Below are 20,227 nucleotides of genomic sequence, written 5' to 3' on the forward strand. Positions count from 1 at the left end.
AGCAGACAATTATGATATATTTTTCCACTTCAAGCACTGATTATAAGTACCAATACTCCCCTTATTTTATATGTTGGTGTGTATAGCGTGCATGTGGCTGGGATGTGATCTCCTTGTGATTACCAAGTGAATGCAGGATGGCCTTCTGAAAGGTCTAAGCACAATGGACCTCATTCACCAAAATTTCTGAAATTTGTTTTTAAGAAGGGTCCTCAGAAAAATCAGCATCAGCTTCTGGACGTGTTCTTAAACCGCAAAATTCTCCCCCCTTGGGTTCTTATAATAGTGAATCATATTGTCCTCTTAAATTGAAGGTGCATGCCCGTTTTTCCTAATTAGCCCAGGTTAACATACTGCCAATCACGATAAAAGTGAATCAGACTGGAGAGCGGTGTGCACACGGAATCACAGAAACTGAGAATGTGGAAACAATAATCTAAAGACGGCAGAGTACCGGACCACAAGAGGCAGAAAAACTCCAATAGCTCTGAAGTGAAGGTACTGCTGCAGGATGTGAGCAGCAAAAAAACGATTCTATAGTAGCATCATAACTTGGTGTAAAATTGAAATGAGGATGTGTAGGATGTTATTGCTTGTTCAGTGAATGCTGTATCAGGAGGAGGGTGCTGAATGACTTGATTCCAAATCTGAGGCCAAAAAAAAAGATTTGCAAAATACAGAATGGAGACACAGACCAATGGATGGTGGATGGCTTCTCTGGAGTTATATGAGATGGAACAGGGCAACAGAGCCGTGATGGTGAGACAGGACTCACATGTCCATGTGTTCAACGTGCATTTAGTTTGTATTCAACATTTAAACATTTGCTTTCGCAGTTGGCTATAATGATTTTAAATCTTATCATTTAATTACAGAAGACAGGTAGAACCTGTCCCGTAGTATGCTGAAGCAGCACATCCAGATCAATTGCCCTCCGTCTGATCTCAGATGTGGTCCGAGAATAAACGTCTCAACACTGGCCACAATCTCAAAAACAAATTAAATGAAACAAATTTGATAAAATAAAGATAAATATTTTTTTTTTTGTGATTCTTCTTAATTAATTGCAGGGTAAATAATTGCACTGTAAAAGTAAAAATAATTTCAAGAACCTTTTTTATCATCAAACAAGCAATTAATTGCTGTCGAACTGGGACAGAAAATCAATTTTCTGGTCCTAGGGGTGGGAGTGTAAAGTTGATTTAAAACTTTGCAAACTAATTACAATAATTGTTAAAAAAAAAAAAAATTCAAATGATTGAAAATACTAGACTGTGTGCAGATTTTGTTCTTACCTAAGAACAAATCCCAAATGAGAAATCTGCGTAAGTGGGTTTTAAGAAGATATTTTTCATAAAAACAGTTGGTGAAGGGCACCAGTTGCAATGTGTTATCTATCCCCCAGAAGGAGCTGTGATTTGTTTTAGTTGACTTCATCAAACTGCTGCAGAGCATTCAATTCTGTCTGTTACCGCAGGGCATTTTCATTGACCTTGTGCTCCTGAAATCAGCGGTTCTGATCACATTTGCTGTGTATGAGGTAGTGTGGGTCTGCCTGATGCACCAGTCAATGAAATGCTAAATACCTACAAGCAGCTGTTAAACTGGACTTTGAAGTATCTTCAGACACTTGTATAGACTGCTTTATTGCAGTAGCAGGATTTACAGTATACCTGTGCTTCCAAAATATGGGAGTGTGTTATTTGAACTTTTCATAACAACCTGCAAAGCGGCTAAAATAATTGTGTATTGATAAATATAGAACAGTATATAGAACAGTCCTTAATATGTTCAATTTCACAAGTAAACATACGACACTTTGACATGATTCGTTGTCACTACAAACCAGCAGGGGTTCTAATAAGTCCCATTGGATGTGATATGTGTAGGTCGTCCTATCATAACACAGCATGGCACATACCTTGGCTGCCAAAAGCCACATCAAAGCTAATGTTTAATTCAGCATGGCTCAGCATCGCAAGTGCAAATTGGAATAATTGAGGAACCCCTACGTAGTGCAATTTTCATGAACCTTCCACCTCAACAACACTCCTTTGAGTCCAGAGCTGTTTGCCATGTTAGGTTTATTCATTTGCAAATAAAAACCTCTAAAACATTTCATATTTGTGTCCCTGTTTTACAAGTACTGGTGTTTCATTTTCAGTGAACATCGGTTTTATTTTCATGACTTACACTTTGGACCAAAAGATGATCTGAGCTCTTGGCAGAGTTTCCTAATGGCTGTAGTGTGAGATCATTTTTGGTCCATTAACTTACCATGAAACCAAATGACTTTAAATTGCTTCCCGCAGCTTCAAAGATAGAAGGACTACAAAGTGAGTTATACACCAATATATCACAAGTAACAGCCTGAGTGAAATCGATCTGCTGCTGAGGTGCACGCATAATGGAACTAAGCAGTTCATATTTTAAACGTTAATAAAGGACACTGAGGCAAAATTATTTTGGCTGTCCTCAGTAATTAGACACGGTACATATAAATACCTGCTGGTAGAGGGCATACTTAATGTTATTTGGCAAAAAAAAAAAAAAAAAAAAAAAAATCTTCAAGGTTGCTTCCCAGAGCTTTGAATCCCAGTCTTCATATATGGATGGACTTTGCAGTTGTCATGGAGTTGAAGGCTGTTTGTCTGGGTAGAATGAGGTACATGTTCTAATTGCCTTATATGAAATTGACTGCTGAGGTAATCTCAATATTTAAAGTTCAGATAGTAATATTATTGTTTATACAATAACTCTTAAGCATTCCAATGCCAAACAGCACAGTAAAGCAATTCATTCACTAGATAGGACCAACATCACAGTTGAACATCAGATATTCAAATAGATCAAAAACACTCTATTTTTACTATCATCTTTATTGTAGATGTGGTACATTTTTTGGTTAATACTAGTTTAAGGGTTAAGAGTGCTGATTTTAGGGGATCCCAGGACAAAACTAGGCACATATTAGCTTGCATCATTTGACTATTTTTGTCATTTGTTTAAATTGTTCTAAGATGCAAATTTACATGATGCCAGGTTTGGAAACTAACAAATCAAATTTGTAATATGTAACATGTCAGAAGAAAAACAAAAGTAAACAAAGTCATAAAAGTGGAGTTTATCATTGTAAATATTGTGCTTTGGCTTTTATGTGTTTAATGAGAATGCCACTTAAAAATCTAATTTCACAGATAAAATTGTATCACAATGTACACCTGCAAACAATGATTTCTTAAATAGTCCAGGTAAAACTAAGAATATTAATGACAGCTTATTCCACTGGAGCTTCATCAGTGAGCCATCCGTCACTGACTGTCCAAACTAGATCCATCCATTATTAAAATGATCAGTTTAATTTCTATTTTCATTTTTTGTGAAATGATAATATCCAAAATATCTGCTGTGAAAAGGGTCTGAAAAGAAACCCTTCTGCCTAACACCATCTGGTCAGATTAAAATTTCTACAAATCAGTTATGAATAAAATATGTCTTCAAGTAAACAAACAGGTTAGAAAATGTAACTCCAAATGTAGCATTGTATGCAAAAGGATTGCAGCAGTCTCCATTTTTTAGCTAAATTTGTTAGTTTAAACATTAGTTTCGAAATTTGTGTTAATAAAGTGCCACTGTTGTAAACATAAGTTATCCATGGCTCTATCAGCAAGCTAAAAGGATATTTTGTGCTCTGCTACTGCTTTTTAACTGACAAAATCTGAGATGAAAAATAATGTTGTGTTCCCAAAAAACTGTAATATCCATGTATGACTGGGAAAGTCAAATGAGTCAGACTTTGCCAGCAAAAGAGAGCAAACACAAATGTCTAATGTCAGCCATTGTTTAAAAAAAAAAAAAAAAAAAAAAAAGATCCTGAAATTTGATATGTTAGACATTGTATTTTTAGCCCTCAATAACTCAGAGCTTTGTCCCTGTTAAAGAAATGAATTAATGAAATAAAATGAAGAAGAAAAAAATAAAAAAAAGCACAAACATTCCTGTATGGTAGCCATTAATAGTGTTTTTATCACACAATTTGCCTGCTAGGTAGAAATGTAACTAATATTTGTGTCTCCATGTTATGTTTTATTTGTGTTTATTGATTAAGACAGCTAGAATCTCCAGTCATGAGTGAGAAGCAGCAGCAGCTTTATACAAACAGCCCTCACAGACATCATGCTTTAAGTAACTTATTATGTAACTCGTCCAGTGCTCATTTTTTATATATCAGACATGTATCTGACCAAAATGTGATGTGGGCTCTCTGCTTAAGTTAAAGTTCCATTGTGAAATTGCAAATATGCATGTACCAGTATGCAACAAACATGTGTAACACAGTTGCTGATGATTATGTCAAGTGACGTAACTTGATAACTTACACATGAAGGTTATAGTTTCCCCCTGCTCCAAACGCATTACTGTGCCATACTCTGTTCGCACACAACAGGAACAGCCAAGTAACTTTTTGATCGCCCCTCGTTCCACTATCCATCCAGCACAAGCAGCAGATAAGGTAAACAAAATATGTTGGAGCCTGGCAGACAGATTTTTTGTGTGTGTCTGTCTGCCAGGCTCCAACATATATATTTTTTTTGGAACAGTGATAATTGGACTTCCATTCTGCTAACGTTACACCTTATGTGCTCATCTGTGGAAATGAAGAAAATTCTTGCTAACACATGATTAAAAGATACCTCAGTGAGCAAGGGAGAGTGTAAATCAGTCAGGTAATTCCGTGGCTTTTTTTTTTATTATTCCAAATGGCCAGAAACGGATTAACTCAAATTTCAATCAAAGTCCAGGATTCTAACAAGATCTATTCTAAACAGTCTATAATTTTGGCATCACCTCTACAAGATGAAAAGTATTCATGCGAATGAGCACATATTCAAAAGAATCAAGCTATTTTGATAGCATGCGCAGACTTCAGTAGGTAACCTCAATGACAAAGTTTCATCAACAGCGACCCAGATGTTCATTGCTTTGTTCATTTCTTTACTCTTTGTTTTTACTCAATTCTAAGATGATATCAACTCAGCTTTTGCTGAATTAAAGTAAGTGTGGTTTCATAAACACCAGAATGGGATAGAATATCCTCCAGGGCATTTCCTGTCATGAGGGAGGTATAACATGATGGAGGCTAAGAAATGAGAGATGTATCAATGACAACTTCAGTAAGTGTAACCTCAAAATCTGGCCTAAAGCAGTTTCACTAAGCGTGCAACTTATGCAGTGAGAATTAAGGAAGTCTGGCTTCTGTTTTCAAATGACATCAGCAAAGAACAAGTCCAATCACTGATAAATACACAGTCCTTCACAGCTAGAAAACAAGAGCTGATAATAAAGTTTTATGAACAATGCAAGCATACTGTAGAATATTACCAAAACTGTGTCATTGCACCTTTATTAATGAGGGCAGGATTGTACTGGCAGGTGAATAGCTTTGATGCCGATTTTTGCAGTTGCCAAAGTTAGTCCTTGAATCATCTCATCCCTTTAGTTTTCATTTAATAGAGTGGAAATTATGTATATAACGCGGATTGAATGGCCAACCTTACAAAAAGTGAGCAACGCATTAAACCATCTGAGCCAAAGCTGCCGAGTATTAATAGCAGTCACGTGTATGTGTCATCATGTCAATGCACTTTGCTAAAAACTTATTTAACAGCTTATTAATGGATGAATGAATTGGAAAAACCCGGGAAACACACAAAGAGGTAAGAAGACCAACAGTAAATGATACATGGTGTCAAACAATAGTAGTACGACCAAGTGTGCACCCTTGGAGATCCATCAGGAAGACAGTACATTTTTCCTACGTTATGGGGTCATTTACTAAATTCAGTCCTTTTGATCAGTGTTATGGCAGTCTTTGAGAATAAAACCATATTTAATCAGATATTAGGCCTCTGTAATAAGTCTTGAGTTACGCATAGTGGGTTCCTCAGACGGAAGACACTTCAGCCACAGGTTTCCGCTGTTAACAGGGTTTATTGCCTCCAAATCCCTCCCAGTCACTGTGCCTGCGCTCTGCTGCCATACCCCGAGCGCTGGTCACCTTCCTCTGTGGTCACTCCCCTCTCAGCCTCCTTCTCCCTGCTCCCTTTATAGTGAAGAGCTCATCAGTCCACATCCCGATCAGCTGTGCTCATTATTCCCCATTCGGCTCAGCTGTGCCCATTACATCTTCCCGGCACCGTTCTCTGAACCACTCCCCCACTCTCTCCCCTCTGCAGCTGAGCTAACCACACCCCGCCACCACAAGGATATTTCAATCTTGTGGATCACCAGTGACCTGAAGGTGCTTCTTAATCAGAAGAAAGCAGCTTTCAGGTCTGGGGACAGGGAGGAGCTCAGGAGAGTGCAGCACCACCTGAAGGAGAAGCTCAGGGAGTACAAGGACTCCTACAGGAGGAAGCTGGAGGCCAAACTCCAGCAGAACAACGTGAGGGAGGTGTGGACCGGTATGAAGGAGATTACTGGGTTCAAGGGGAGAGAGAGACAACCAGGGGGAACCTGGAGAGGAACAACCAGGGGGAACCTGGAGAGGAACAACCAGGGGGAACCTGGAGAGGAACAACCAGGGGGAACCTGGAGAGGAACAACCAGGGGGAACCTGGAGAGGAACAACCAGGGGGAACCTGGAGAGGAACAACCGGGGGGAACCTGGAGAGGAACAACCGGGGGGAACCTGGAGAGGAACAACCAGGGTGAACCTGGAGAGGAACAACCAGGGGGAACCTGGAGAGGAACAACCAGGGGGAACCTGGAGAGGAACAATCGGGGGAACCTGGAGAGGGCCAAAGAGCCAAACTGTTTCTTCAACAGGTTTAGTTCACCGCCCTCATCTGTCTCCTCCACACCTCACACCTCCCAAACACCTCTGCTGCATTACCCCCTCCCCCCTCTTTGTCCCCCCTGGTGAGCTGCATGGATACAGAGTCCTCAACTCCAAAGGGCTCTTCCACCATCAACGCCATCTTTCTTGTGAGCATGATAACTCTAGACGATATGATGCCTTGCTGTTCAAAAGTGAGCAAAGTTTTGCATTAACGCAACGTTATAATATTGATCTTACATTTAAACCTCATGTACCAAACCGATCCTGATGATGTAATTGTTGAGATGCTGTCCGTGCTTAAAAATAAGTTGTAAAGCCTGTTGTACCACATTCTTGCTAAACTACATTCCAGCATGACTATGAAGGTGCACAGTATAAAATCAGTTACACCAGAAGGTTTTCAGGTTGATCCTGGCAGGTTTTAGTGGGACTTTTCTGTAAGGTAAATCATATTTAATTTTTTAATAACTGAATAAAAATGATTCAATCATCAGGAAGTGTTTGTGTGGTTTTAGAATGACATTACAAAAGGATATTCATAGAGCATTAGGATAACTGAGAAGTTCAGAAGACAGATGTGTTGCCGTGATTTTATGTTTTTTTGCCCATTTGTCTCATGTTTTTAATGTAAAATTGTAAAAATGAATAATGTAGTGTTATAATAACGAAAAATGAATTTATATCAGTTATAGTAAGACTGGGGTTTCTGTGCAGAATTCTTCCAATCGCATAAATTACTTGAATTCAAGTTCACATACTCTACAACTGATTCAAGTATTGTAGATGTGAATTCAACTAAAGACAATTGTGGAAAATATTAATCAGAAATAAAAAAATAAATAATGCAGTTAGTATCTGATAGGATTTAATGCACATGTCAAAGGATCAATACAAACATATTTATAATAGATTATACCTCAACTAGCCAGAGTTCTTCCTCATTCTAAGTCATCTTCTTTTTCTGGCAGGCATGACGCCAGATGGATTTGACTGATGCAACCTGCCCTACAAATGTGTGGATTGTTACACTTCAACATAACAAATTCAAGAGTTCAATGTTTGACAAAATGTTACATGAAATAATTGGGAATCTGGACAATACTCATAAGGTATGAAATGAATGCAAGTGGCACACAGAATATGATAAGAATAATACAAACTATCCAAGCTACTGTTAGAATTAAACACCAGCCAACAAAACAGGAAAGTTTAAAACGCAAGATGGCAGTAGAGACAACTGGACTGAAAGTAACAATGGCTGACGGAAAACAAAACCCCTTTTTAATTAGTATTGGGTGTTAATTGAATTTGGTAGTGTTCATACATGGCTCTGACTTTAAGTGGAGTTCAAAAGAAGAGTCTAAAGTCTTGCTTGTCAACATTTTTCAAGTGCCTGATGTTCATCTGCCCTTTTCTAAAACATAAGGGTGTAGACAGTTGTTGTGGAAGCAATTAACAGAAAAATGCAGCAGCGTGGATCACATTGCTGGACAATATGTGATTTTGTGGACATCCATTAGTCTTTCTAAACACTTGGAAACCAGGAAAACAGTAAATAATCCAGGTAAATTGTCTTTAGAGTCCTCTGTGATGTGCTAGAATTTTTTTTTTTAAGTTCTTCATGAAGTTTGGATATTATTGTGAATATTTGTCATGAATTAATGCTGTTATTGGATTTCCAAACCTGATTATGGGTAATTTAGTTCAGTGAAAAATTTGAAAAACTACACAGAAAAGGGCCCTTTAATGGGGGGAGGGTTTGGTTTTAAATAATCACGTCACCACGTCTGTGAAGTGGAATGGAAGTGGCAAAACAGCCATTTTGATCTCTACGAAGCCAGCGGCCCTGAGCAAATTTAAAATGGTACGGGAATTTGGGGTTTTCTTATCATGTTTAAAATTCTAATGTTACCTGCCGTTTCCAAAAGCTGTTTAGTGATGTTTATTATGACAGCCCAGTAGGCGTCAAAGGCTGCTAGCTTTTTAGAAGATATATGTGTTGTACAGCTATGAGCTGATATGACGATAACAACTCAAAAACTTGTTGTTACATTCTTATTCTAGTTTAGTTAAGTAAACATGTCAGTGTTTGGTATGTTGTATGGTTTGTTAAAAATAGGATCGGTCGCGCGACCTGTTTGACCTGACCGAAGATCGAACAAACTTCCGTCGTTTAAACTTACAGTTTCTAAAAATATCATACAATTTTATCAAAAAGGTTTCTTGAAGGTAATTTGTGTGATAATAACTGTATTTTTTTTAATTACTTTATTTGTATATTAGTTGCTGTTTCAGGATGCGTGTTTTAAAATGTGCCAGCCGAGTCGGCCTTGAAGTCTTGCTAGCTTTTTAGAAGATATTTGTGCAGATATGAACCAATAAATACCAATTAATTGAAAACATGACAAAATTCATGTCGTTCAAACTTTAGGTAGGTAGGTAGGTAGGTATATACTTTATTAATCCCCGAGGGGACATTTTTTTCGCCACAGCAGCATACATACAGAAGCAATAATAGAAACAATAGAATAAAATAATAGAATAGAATAATATAATAGAAAAGCAATAAAATATAATAGTAAATAGCAGTAAAAAATATAAATATAAAATGCACAGTATATACAGTATATATACATAACAGTAGGAATGATCTCCTGTATCAGGAATGATCTCCTGTATCAGGAATGATCTCCTGTATCAGGAATGATCTCCTGTATCAGGAATGATCTCCTGTATCTGTCCTTGTGACAGCGGAGCTGGAGGAACCTTTTAGAAAAAGTGCTCCACTGTCCCTGCAGCAGGTGGTTGAGAGGGTGGACAGGATTATCCAAGATGGACAATAGTTTGTTCAGCGTCCTCCTCTCCACCACCTTTTCCAGACTATCTAGTTTGTAGCCGATGATGGAGCCGGCCTTCTTAACCAGCTTGTTAAGTTTGTTGGTGTCACCGGCTCCAATGCTGCTCCCCCAGCAGACCCCAGCGAAGTACAAAGCACTGGCCACAACAGATGGTAGAACATCTCCAACATCTCGCTGCACACATTGAAGGATCGAAGTTTCCTCAAGAAAAAGAGTCGACTCATCCCCTTTTTGTAGACAGCATTGATGTTGGTCTTCCAGTTCAGTCTGTTGTCATGGAGACACCGAGGTACTTGTACTCCTCAACCATGTCCACCTCCTCTCCCAGAACTCTCAGCGGGTGTCTTCCTCCTGAAGTCGACCACCATCTCTCTGGTCTTGGCCACGTTCAGGAGCAGGTGATTTCTTCCCGCCCACTCCACAAAGTCCTCCACTACTGCCCTGTACTCGTCCTCCCGTCCATCCCTTATACATCCTACCACTGCAGAGTCATCAGAGAACTTCTGCAGATGACAGGACACTGAGTTTTACTGGAAGTCAGTTGTGTACAAGCTGAACAGAAAGGGGGACAGAACAGTTCCCTGAGGAGCTCCAGTACCACTAGAAAACTATCACATAATATTATCAAAAACCTTTCTTGTAAGTTTTTTGTATCACTTCCAAAATACTAATATTAGCCGCCATTTCAGGAAGTAAGTGTGGTTTCACATGCTCTGACATCCCATTAATCCTAAAAGGCTGCTGGCTTTGCAGGATATACATCTTATGCAGATGTTTACTGGTGTAAACTAGAGTAAGAATTCAACAGTTGCTATGTATAAGAATTCATGAGTTAATATACATAACAACTCTTTAATTCTTACTCTGGTTCAATCCAGTAAACATGACCATAAAATGGTCTGTTATCTGGTATGTTAAAAACATGATCAATTGCGCACTTTGTCTGAAACGAAACACCAAGCTTCATTCCAAACATGTCAGCGTCACATTACATTACATTACAAATTATAATGTTACCACAACGTTTCATGTAAGTTATTGGTGTGGGAATGACTGTATTTCAAGACTTTTCACCCACCATCCTGTTTCATTTCATTTGTTTTTTTCATTTTCATTTAATATTTATTTATTGCTAAATTTAACTTTTCATGTTAACTTCTTTGGCTCCTCACTTTATTTGTGGCTTTTCTGACTGTTTTGTCCTAATAAACTTTACAACTACTCCGTACAGGATGTTGATGGTGTACAAAGAATGAATTACCTTTCGTTTTCATTTTGCCATGCTCCACTCACAATGCACAGAGTATTTTAGGATTTTTGAAATTATTCCATGTTCATTTTCACGTGTCGCATCTGAAATGGTATTTTTGTTGAATCTGTAAACACCTGATTTTCTATTTTTATCTGGTAATAATTGTCTTAAAATTGAGGTATGTCTCCTTTTCCCCACACTTCCAAATGGCATAAAATATTCCATCATGTATCACTTTATATTTCCACACTCTTAGTTTATCCCAAATGCAAGATATGGGATATAAGATATCATTGTTAAATTTTGGATTGTCATAAGATTTTCTTAAAAAAAAAAAAAAAAAAGATTTACAGTTTGTGTCTGCACAAACATGTGCCTTCAGTAAGTCCAGCAGAAATCAAGAGTTTAAATGTAATATTAGTTCTCTAATGTAAAATACCATTTTCTGCTGTTCACACACAGGCTCAAGTATCCAAAGAAGAGAGACTCTCAACTCCGGTAGGTAAAATGATCTGTTCTCACTTTTAGCCTTTGTGTTTGTCCTCTGCCACATTTGCTCTTAAGTTATTCAGTTGTGTCAGACTAACATACATGTTAGACATGCAGACTTTGCATACATTACACTATGTAGAACTGTATGACAAAAAACACATGTTTGTTAAAATTTTTTTTTAACATTACTACCTACTCAGGCTCAATGCCAAACCAACCCCACTGGCTGGAATGGAGTCATTGTTTACGATGACATGACCTACACCTCTCCCTCTGTAAGTACACATCAAAATGAAAACTGCAAGCAGTGATATGCGGGCCTTCGCACGCTGCAGCCCGACCCGCTGGCTCCCCAGCATGCAGGACGCGAGGGAGTACATATCTCCGCTTGCAGTTTTCATTTTTTTTCTCGTTTCCTGTTGCCAGCAGGGGGCGTTATGACTATGAGCAAATATTACCATACAGGTGTCTTTAGGGTCAGACTGTTATCATACATGTAACATTTGGAGAAGGTTAGGATACTTTTTTTTACATGTAGGTGTGATACACATGTCCACCTAATTTTGTACATCTAGGTAAATATAGCTGCCGGGGCTGCAGTTTTGGGGGCGCTAGCAAGCCATTTGGCCACGTCCACGCGCAAATCCACTACAATACTTACATTTTCCCCACGACTGACATGTGTTCCAAGTTTCATGAGTTTTTGAGTATGTTAAAACCGAGGCACTTGCACGAAGGTCCGAGCAGGTGCTTAGAGCGACAAGTAAGGACCAAAAGAGACCCAATTTCTATCAGAACTACTTCTGGTTTGGGAAGAGATTACAACTAAATCTGTGCTAAGTCCTAATAATAACATTTATTTCACACCTTTTTCAGATTCCATATGGCGATGGGGATGACGCAGCTGCGGCTAGGTAAGTCGGGGAAAACATCATAGGAAATATTATATGATTATATGTTTATAAGCTACATCCTTATCATTAATTTCATTTTATTTTCAATCTATTTTTTGCCATCCATGATGCAGCTGTGGTTGCATATTGTACTAGTGTTATACTCAGAAATGGACCGTATTATTTAATGGTTAATCATTGAAAATGGAGCAGGATTGGAATGCGTACGAGAATTGTTCAGAAATTCTCTAATCAATTCACCAATCAATGCTTCTGAGTGAGCTACATATATTTTGGTAAATTGTACTTTTTGAAGTAGTAGTAGTAGTAGTTATTGCTAGGCGGGATGTAGTATCATCTGGTTTCCAATCAGATCGAGTCAGATCCACCACTCGCTCCTCACCAGTTCATCCAGATATGGTCACTTCTTGCTCGAAATCCCTTTTAAAATAGCAAAATGGGAAATGCCTCATAACAGCTGTTCACAAGCCAATGGGTGATATCAGTGTTGGTTGCCGCTTGCTTGAACCCCTGTATTTGCTGCTATTTGTTGGCTCTAAACTCTTTGTCAGTAGTATGTGTTATTCAAATTGTGGAAAATGTAAGTGGTATTCTTGTTTTTCTTTTTAAATGCAGGCGCAGTCACAATGGTCCCTGGGTGGTGATGGCAGCCGTTGGTGCCGTGCTCCTGGTGGTGCTGCTGCTGCTGATGTTAATCCTTTACATTTCATGATTTTGAAAGGAATCACACACATTTCTCAATTCATTTAATAATGAACTTTCAAATTTCATTATGTATAACTTCAAAATCTATTTCAAAATCATATCACATTTCAAGTGTACGCATTCAAAATAAATGTGTGCTATTTCTTCTGTCATACTTCTGTATACTCACGAGTGTGTATATAACTGCACACACACATATATATACATATTCTCTCCATGATATAAGAATATCATGAATATAAGATATATCATGAATATCATAAACATCGTAAACAATTAAATGAGATTAGGGCATCCAGAGCTAACTCTAAGGACAACAGGTAGTTTAAGATGTGATTTCATGACTGAGAAAATCACCAGTGACTCTTTGTTTAGGACAATGTATAATGTGCAGTCCCAGGGTAATAACCACACATCATTAGAGCTCGCCTGATGAAGCTGATCCTATCCATAGAGGATGGGATTAGTGTCATCAGTAGGAGAGTGGATGCTGGCAGGTGAGTACCTGGACTGAGCACAGAACACAGACAACAGTTGAAAGAGGCATCATGAGGAAAAGGGACAGAGACTGACTGTTGGACTGTTCCCTAATGGTAGAAGATCAATAGAACAGGTCTGTGTCTGCTGTATTGTTCACAGAGAAAAACAAAAAACATGAAGGTTTTTTTTTATTTCAGCCTGTTATTAAAAAGGTGTGAAAGTGTCTCATGGCATTGTATGAATGGAACCTGACACGTGATGTTGGACTTTGATCTACACACTCCTATGATGCTATGTGTAAAGGAGATGGAGGTGCTGCTAACAGCGGCAGGCATTGCAGGATTGAATGATCAATGGAGGTGAATGAGCTCCTGGAAAAACCTCAGGAAACAGAATAACTGTTCAATTAAAATACAATTATTTAGCTTTATCTTAGTTTTTATTGCTGTTACGTGTGTGTATCCTGTGTGCTCTCTCTTTCTCCACCCCCAAACATAGTTGTTGATCATTTCAGTCTGGAAAGACAAACAAACAAACTATCATGGCCAAAAATGATGTGTTTATTTTTGGAGACCCAGCAATGTACAGTAGGTGAAACATTAGCACAATATTAGTTGTACATAATTTTAATAATGGAGGTATTAGTGGTCAATATCATGAACTAATGTGTTATAGATCAGCTAGAAACCATTAATAAGGAAACTAACGAACAATGTGTGAATGAACTGTTGGTTAGGTTTTACAGTTCATGACATGACAATAATGGTAGCATAGTAACTGGGGCAAGTGAACAAAAGGGTTTCCTTTTTGTTTGTTGCTTACCATTCTGATTTATAAACATTGTTAATTTTTCATAGTTAAACTGTGTACCGATGAAACTACTGTGAACTTCACTGTTCAAACCCATTGGTTTGTAAAATGGCGATTTAAAGCCTCAAGTTCGACATTTGGGCTGTCGTAATCTAAACATTAAAAAAAAATTGTATTATAGCTATTTATCAAATGACAATATGAAAACCATGACATGCAAAAGGGTGTAGTGATGAAGCTACAAATGATCACCTGAACAATGAAACGGACCCATCACTGACCGCAAGGCGATTACACACACATGCATGTTCACATACGTGCACACCCAAGTGGTCATCCTGGTGACAACACGCCAGGATGTCACTCATTGGTTTGTAAACGGATGTTTTGAAGACTCCATTTTTGAAGTCAGAAGTTACCATATTTGGACACACTGGGGAGGCGCGAACCTGAGGACACATCGGCCTTCTCTGTTCATAAAAAACTTCAAAGCCAGGAATCCCATGAAAAATGTCTGTGAACTTTAGTGAAGCGGTGAGCTCCGCTTCACTAAAGATGTAACGTTGAGCTACGTTACATCTTTTTATGCAATTACACAATTATAATTATACAATCTATTATCACACCAAAGCATGTAATGCACCCATCAGGTACTAGAAGATATTTTGTCAGTGTCACATTTTTCCTTGGTAGGTGTGAAAAGTGAGGTGTTTAGGTTTAGACACCAAAAACCAGCTAGTTAGGTTTGGTAGAAGCTTAAGGTTTGGAATAAATGTGACATGACACTAACATAGTATTCTCTAGTGGACTGAAGAGTGTAACACACGTTGACATGACACCGGCCTGATTTATAAGGTGTTAAAGTAAGTTAAAAAAAAAACTGAGTCAAGTGGAATGGCCTCCATGATAGCAGACTGGTTTCCTGGATCAAGCAAGATCTCAGGATAGGGATTGATCTGAAAACCAGAATTGAAATGTAACCAAAGTTAAAGCAATGGTCCCATGTAGTCGACATTATCATGTCATCTATAAAAAAAATTTTAAAAAAAAGTAATATAATGACAATGTTTTTTCCCCCTTTTCTCCTTCTCTTCTCTTTTTCCTGTGGAGCTGTGTTACTATTGCACTATATTGTGTCCTATAGAAAATGTATTTATTTTTTCTGTTTTTTTACGTGCAATTGTTGTTTCCCTATGGGATAAATAAAGTACATGCTGTACCAGCCCACATTGTGATTTGAACCTTGTACTTGTTATTTCAAGGCTGTTCCACACAAGAAACTGGCATCACACTGTTCACCTACGTGTGCACTTTAATAACCTGAGCTTGATTCCATAAATTCCTCCAACGCTCTCTTGGCGGTGTGGAAGAACATTTTCTTCCTTTGGTGGGTGTTGAAGATGCAGCCAAGAAAGATCCTCCTTTATGCTACACACAAGCTACAAACACCTCACTTCTAAGGTCATTTTCTTTTATGTCTACGGGTGAGATGTCTGAGGAGCTTACAATAGTCGATGATCGAAAGGTTTCATCCTGCTGCGTTTTCTTTGAACACCCATGATCTGTTGAAAAGTATTTTCTGGAACATTTCAGCAGATAAAAGTACATGTCATGACATTATTGCATTAGTTGTGCTCTATGGTAGCTGTTGAGTGGGTGCATAATGACTATCACTAAGTATATGCACAATAGCATTTCTGCTACTTTCAATTAGGGCTTTAATTTTTACACACACAAAAAAGTTGATGCACTAATTCAGGTTAATTATTTATCATAAGACCTTGATGTATAGATGCATGGGGCTGGAGAAGGCAGGAACAGATAATGGATGCAAGGTCAGGAGGTAGATGGAGATCTGACTGCACAAGCTTTTTAGAAACATAAAGAATACAACTTTACCCTGAGGTAATAGGCTATAACATATATATTGTAGTGTCCCTGCTTAAGGAAGCCGCCAGACAGTACCCGGTTTTCTAGAACTTTATTTGGAACAATACACAGGATACTGTGTGCCGTAGCCAACGCCAACATTAAGTCTAATTCTTACCAGTAGCTCTACACAGCATGTCTTCCTCACACACACTTGAACGCACTCTCACAACAAGCGAGGAGAACAGGACATATCCCCCCCTTTGGCTCCTGGCCAATTGCAGGCAGCTGTCCCACCCTGTTCACTGTCATAGGTACAGGAATGACTGACAGGTCTCACAGCTTATCTAAATACAGCAACAACAAGCATGAACACTGTAACATTTTGAACAGTTAACCTAACATGTCACCCAGGCCGCTACACTATATATATATATATATTTATATATATACACACATATACACATACATAATTACCTTTTCTATTTAAATGTTGTCAGCTTTTCACTTCTTCTGTTGTGTGTTTGCATTCTACATTTCATGGGCAGGTCAGAGAAGGAAACAGCCAGCTTTAGTTTGACATTTTCCACAGTAGTCCACAAACAGGAATGTGACGCACTGCTTTCGAAGGGTAAAATCTGAAAATGCTACCAAAGATCAGACTATTGAGTCCACAAACTGCCACTCCAGTAGATGGCGATGGGAACTCATTATCAGTGCTTGTATTTAACCTGCTTCTTCTGCTACCTTCAAGTGAATGAGCAGACTGAAATACTTTCCATTCTGAGGACAATATTTGTGTCCAAGATGTTTTTTACATAAAGCATAACATGAGAAATTTGCACCGTGGGAGCAAAATATAAACCACATTAAATAAGGTCTTAAGACAAAATTCACCCCAGAGCACTTTTAAATTGTCATGAGACGAAATACGATGCAGATGCTGGCTCAGTTAATAATATAGATGTGTTTTAGTGCTGCAAATTGCAATTATTTGTTATAAATCCATTACCAAAACTACATGTCTCCTACTGAGCTTTAATTTTAGCTATTAATCCCACTACGAACCAGTGTTAATTTTGACAATGAAAACTAAAAAACATAATATTTGTGGATGACCAATTATACACAATGAAACAAACAAAAACAAAATAAAAAGTACTATTGTAAAGATCCATAAAAAAATAATGTATACATTTTGTAAAAGCATTATGTGTAAGATAATTCCAAATTCCATTTCTGTACTTACAATAACACTGGATTTTTGTATGAACATACTTTTAAGTATTTCAAAAACCAGTAAGTTAATTTTAACTAAGTAACTACAAAATGCACGTGCACATCAAGAAAATTGTAGGTAGTCTTGTCATGAGGGCTATAAAAAATTGGCAGTATTGGGAATCAACATAATTTAAAAAAAGGTTGCATCTCCATTGGCAGAAATTGAATATAATATTTATATTTGTGATTTTATTAAAGTATAATCACCTGAAACTAAGTTTTTGTCAGCTTAGACTGAGCCCTTCTTTTCTCCACAGGTCCTCTTCCTGCCATGTTGTACCACCCAGTTTCTACTACCCAGAGTGGACAAAACAGAAAAAACAGAGGGCCTTTCACATTTTTTGCAAGAGTCACTCACATAAGTGGAAGGGGAGGGTGAGGTGATAGGTGTTCAGTGGGTTGAAATAAGCAATCCCACCACTAGATGCCACTAAATGCTAAACCCATCCCCTTTAATTAATCACTGATTTAATGAGCCATGTGGGAGCATGCTGAGGCACTCAAATCAAACACACCTACGTTGTTGTGCAACGAACATTTTAGCTACTTTCAATGAAGAACATAAACCACTTTTCTGTTTGTGACTGTTGTGACTGCAAAGCATCTTTCACCTCAAAACTTTGAGGAATGCAATGAGACAAAGAGGCCGAACCAATCTTGCATTGAAAATTAATTAAAAAAGCAGATGAACCTATAGGGGCAGATGAGGAACACACCGAGGTACATAATGAATGTCCTTCAGGCAGTTGATTACAACAACAAATTACTGTTGGATGTACTCACTGTACAGAGGAAAACATATAGTTCCCTAGCAACAGACCAGTGTGTGTGTCCACTACACTGTGTAAAAACTGTCCGATCCTTTTTTTTTAAATAGCTGCAACAACTATGCAGCTTGTATTGTTAATACATATGATGCGTATTGATGCTTTACTGCTTTTAATTTGTGGCACGTTATTACATGTGCAGTATACAGCTTGATACTGCAGACGAGCTGCATTCTGTCATCTTCTCTGGTTAATTCTAGTTACACTTTAATGAGGAAGGTGAATGTTTTTTTTTTTTGTTCAACAGGTTCTTCATATATAAAATAATCATAACAGAAACATTTTCACAGCTAATTTTGAGTAAATCATGACAAAAGCAATTTAACTTTTGAGTATAGTGCAGTTTTCCCGTACTCTCTCATGAACAGACTGCTAAGTGATCACATTATGAAGAGAACTGTGTAATCAAGATGGCAATATCAGTACTGTATCATTAACTGTGTCGATGCCCTGACTGTGATCTTCTCTTGGAGCCACTTCCTGCTTCTGCAAAATCTTGTACAACATCAATGTGAAAGATTGAAGCATTTGTTAGCCAACTTGTTTAAAAATTTAAACAAAGGAAATATGTCAGCAAATTTGTTCAGGATTGTATTCACTTCGAAGGAGGGTTTGATCCTGGATTAAGGGGTTTCCCCAGTTCTTTCCATCTTTCAAGAGTAGATTGATACTGTGACAAACATCTTGCCATCACCGTGGGTTCTTTCAGCGTGAACGAATAACAACCAGCCAAAGTACAGGTTCCGACGTGTTTATTCAAAACACAAACAATATCAATGACTGTGTGCTCTCCTGCCGAGCATCTGAGCATCTGAGCACACGCCCCACGCCCGCAAACAGCCTGCTGCTCAGTCTCTCCAGGAGTGCGACCCCTCTTGTGTCCTGCTACTTGTTTTTTAAGGAGAAGAGAGGGACAATCAGGGATTTGATTCAGCTGGGCTAATTAAGCCTCTTCCAGGCTACCACTCCCCCAATCAGTCCCTCATGCAGCTGAGCCAAACCAGGCCCCACTACCACAGATACCTAAAGTACCAATACTGTGTTGCCTGGCTTTTACATTCCGTAGGATGAATATAGGCTTCATATGACTGTGTTTAGCACACAAGAAAAGACCATTCTATCCCCAATTATGTTAAATCTGTGATTCTGTCATCGCCAACTTTCAAAGAAGAGATCAGCTGTTGCCTGTTCAGTCAGCGTCTCTTCAGTTCCCCCACAGTGGCTGTGTGGAAACAACATGATTTGATCTGTTATTCATGGGGTTTCACTGTTTTCAAGAAATAACTCTCAGTGACATAGATCTGGAGTGACAGATGGGAATCAAACAGTAGACTAAACGTTTGTCTATGTGGACGCTGCTTTTAAAACCTAACTGTGTGAAAACACTTTAGACGTTTCATCTCCCATCACACAATATAAATTAATTCTGTCGCAGGACAGGAAATCCAAACATCCTGCCAGAGGCATGAAGGACTTTCTTCAACCACAAGAAGAACAAGGGGTTGTGCAACAGATGGTGAGGCTCCCACAAAACCTTGATTTCAACATCAAAGAGTCAGTCTGGGATTACAGGAGACCGAGGACTCAGAGAAAGACTGAACACTGATTTGTATACTTTAACACTATTTAAAATCCAGTTTCAGCTTATTAAACTCATTAATGAAAACATTTTCTCCATCCAGCCAACAATAAGACCAGGTCTACCTTCAAAACTGCACAACAACAAAAACACAGTTTTAAGATTTGTGATACCCACTTGCGACAAAGTCTTCAAATCTAGAGCTGGTCTGTTGTCATTTGGATGGAAAAAACAGTAAGTTTTAAACAGAGTTAAGTCTTTTCCTGAGATGTACAACACCTTTTTAGAACAATAAGTGAGTAAAAAAAAAAAAAAAGAA

Source organism: Brachyistius frenatus, unplaced genomic scaffold (assembly GCF_029030835.1).
Source record: "Brachyistius frenatus isolate BFR_SWC_R1_liver_20210118 unplaced genomic scaffold, ASM2903083v1 Contig_85, whole genome shotgun sequence".
NCBI lineage: Eukaryota > Metazoa > Chordata > Actinopteri > Embiotocidae > Brachyistius > Brachyistius frenatus.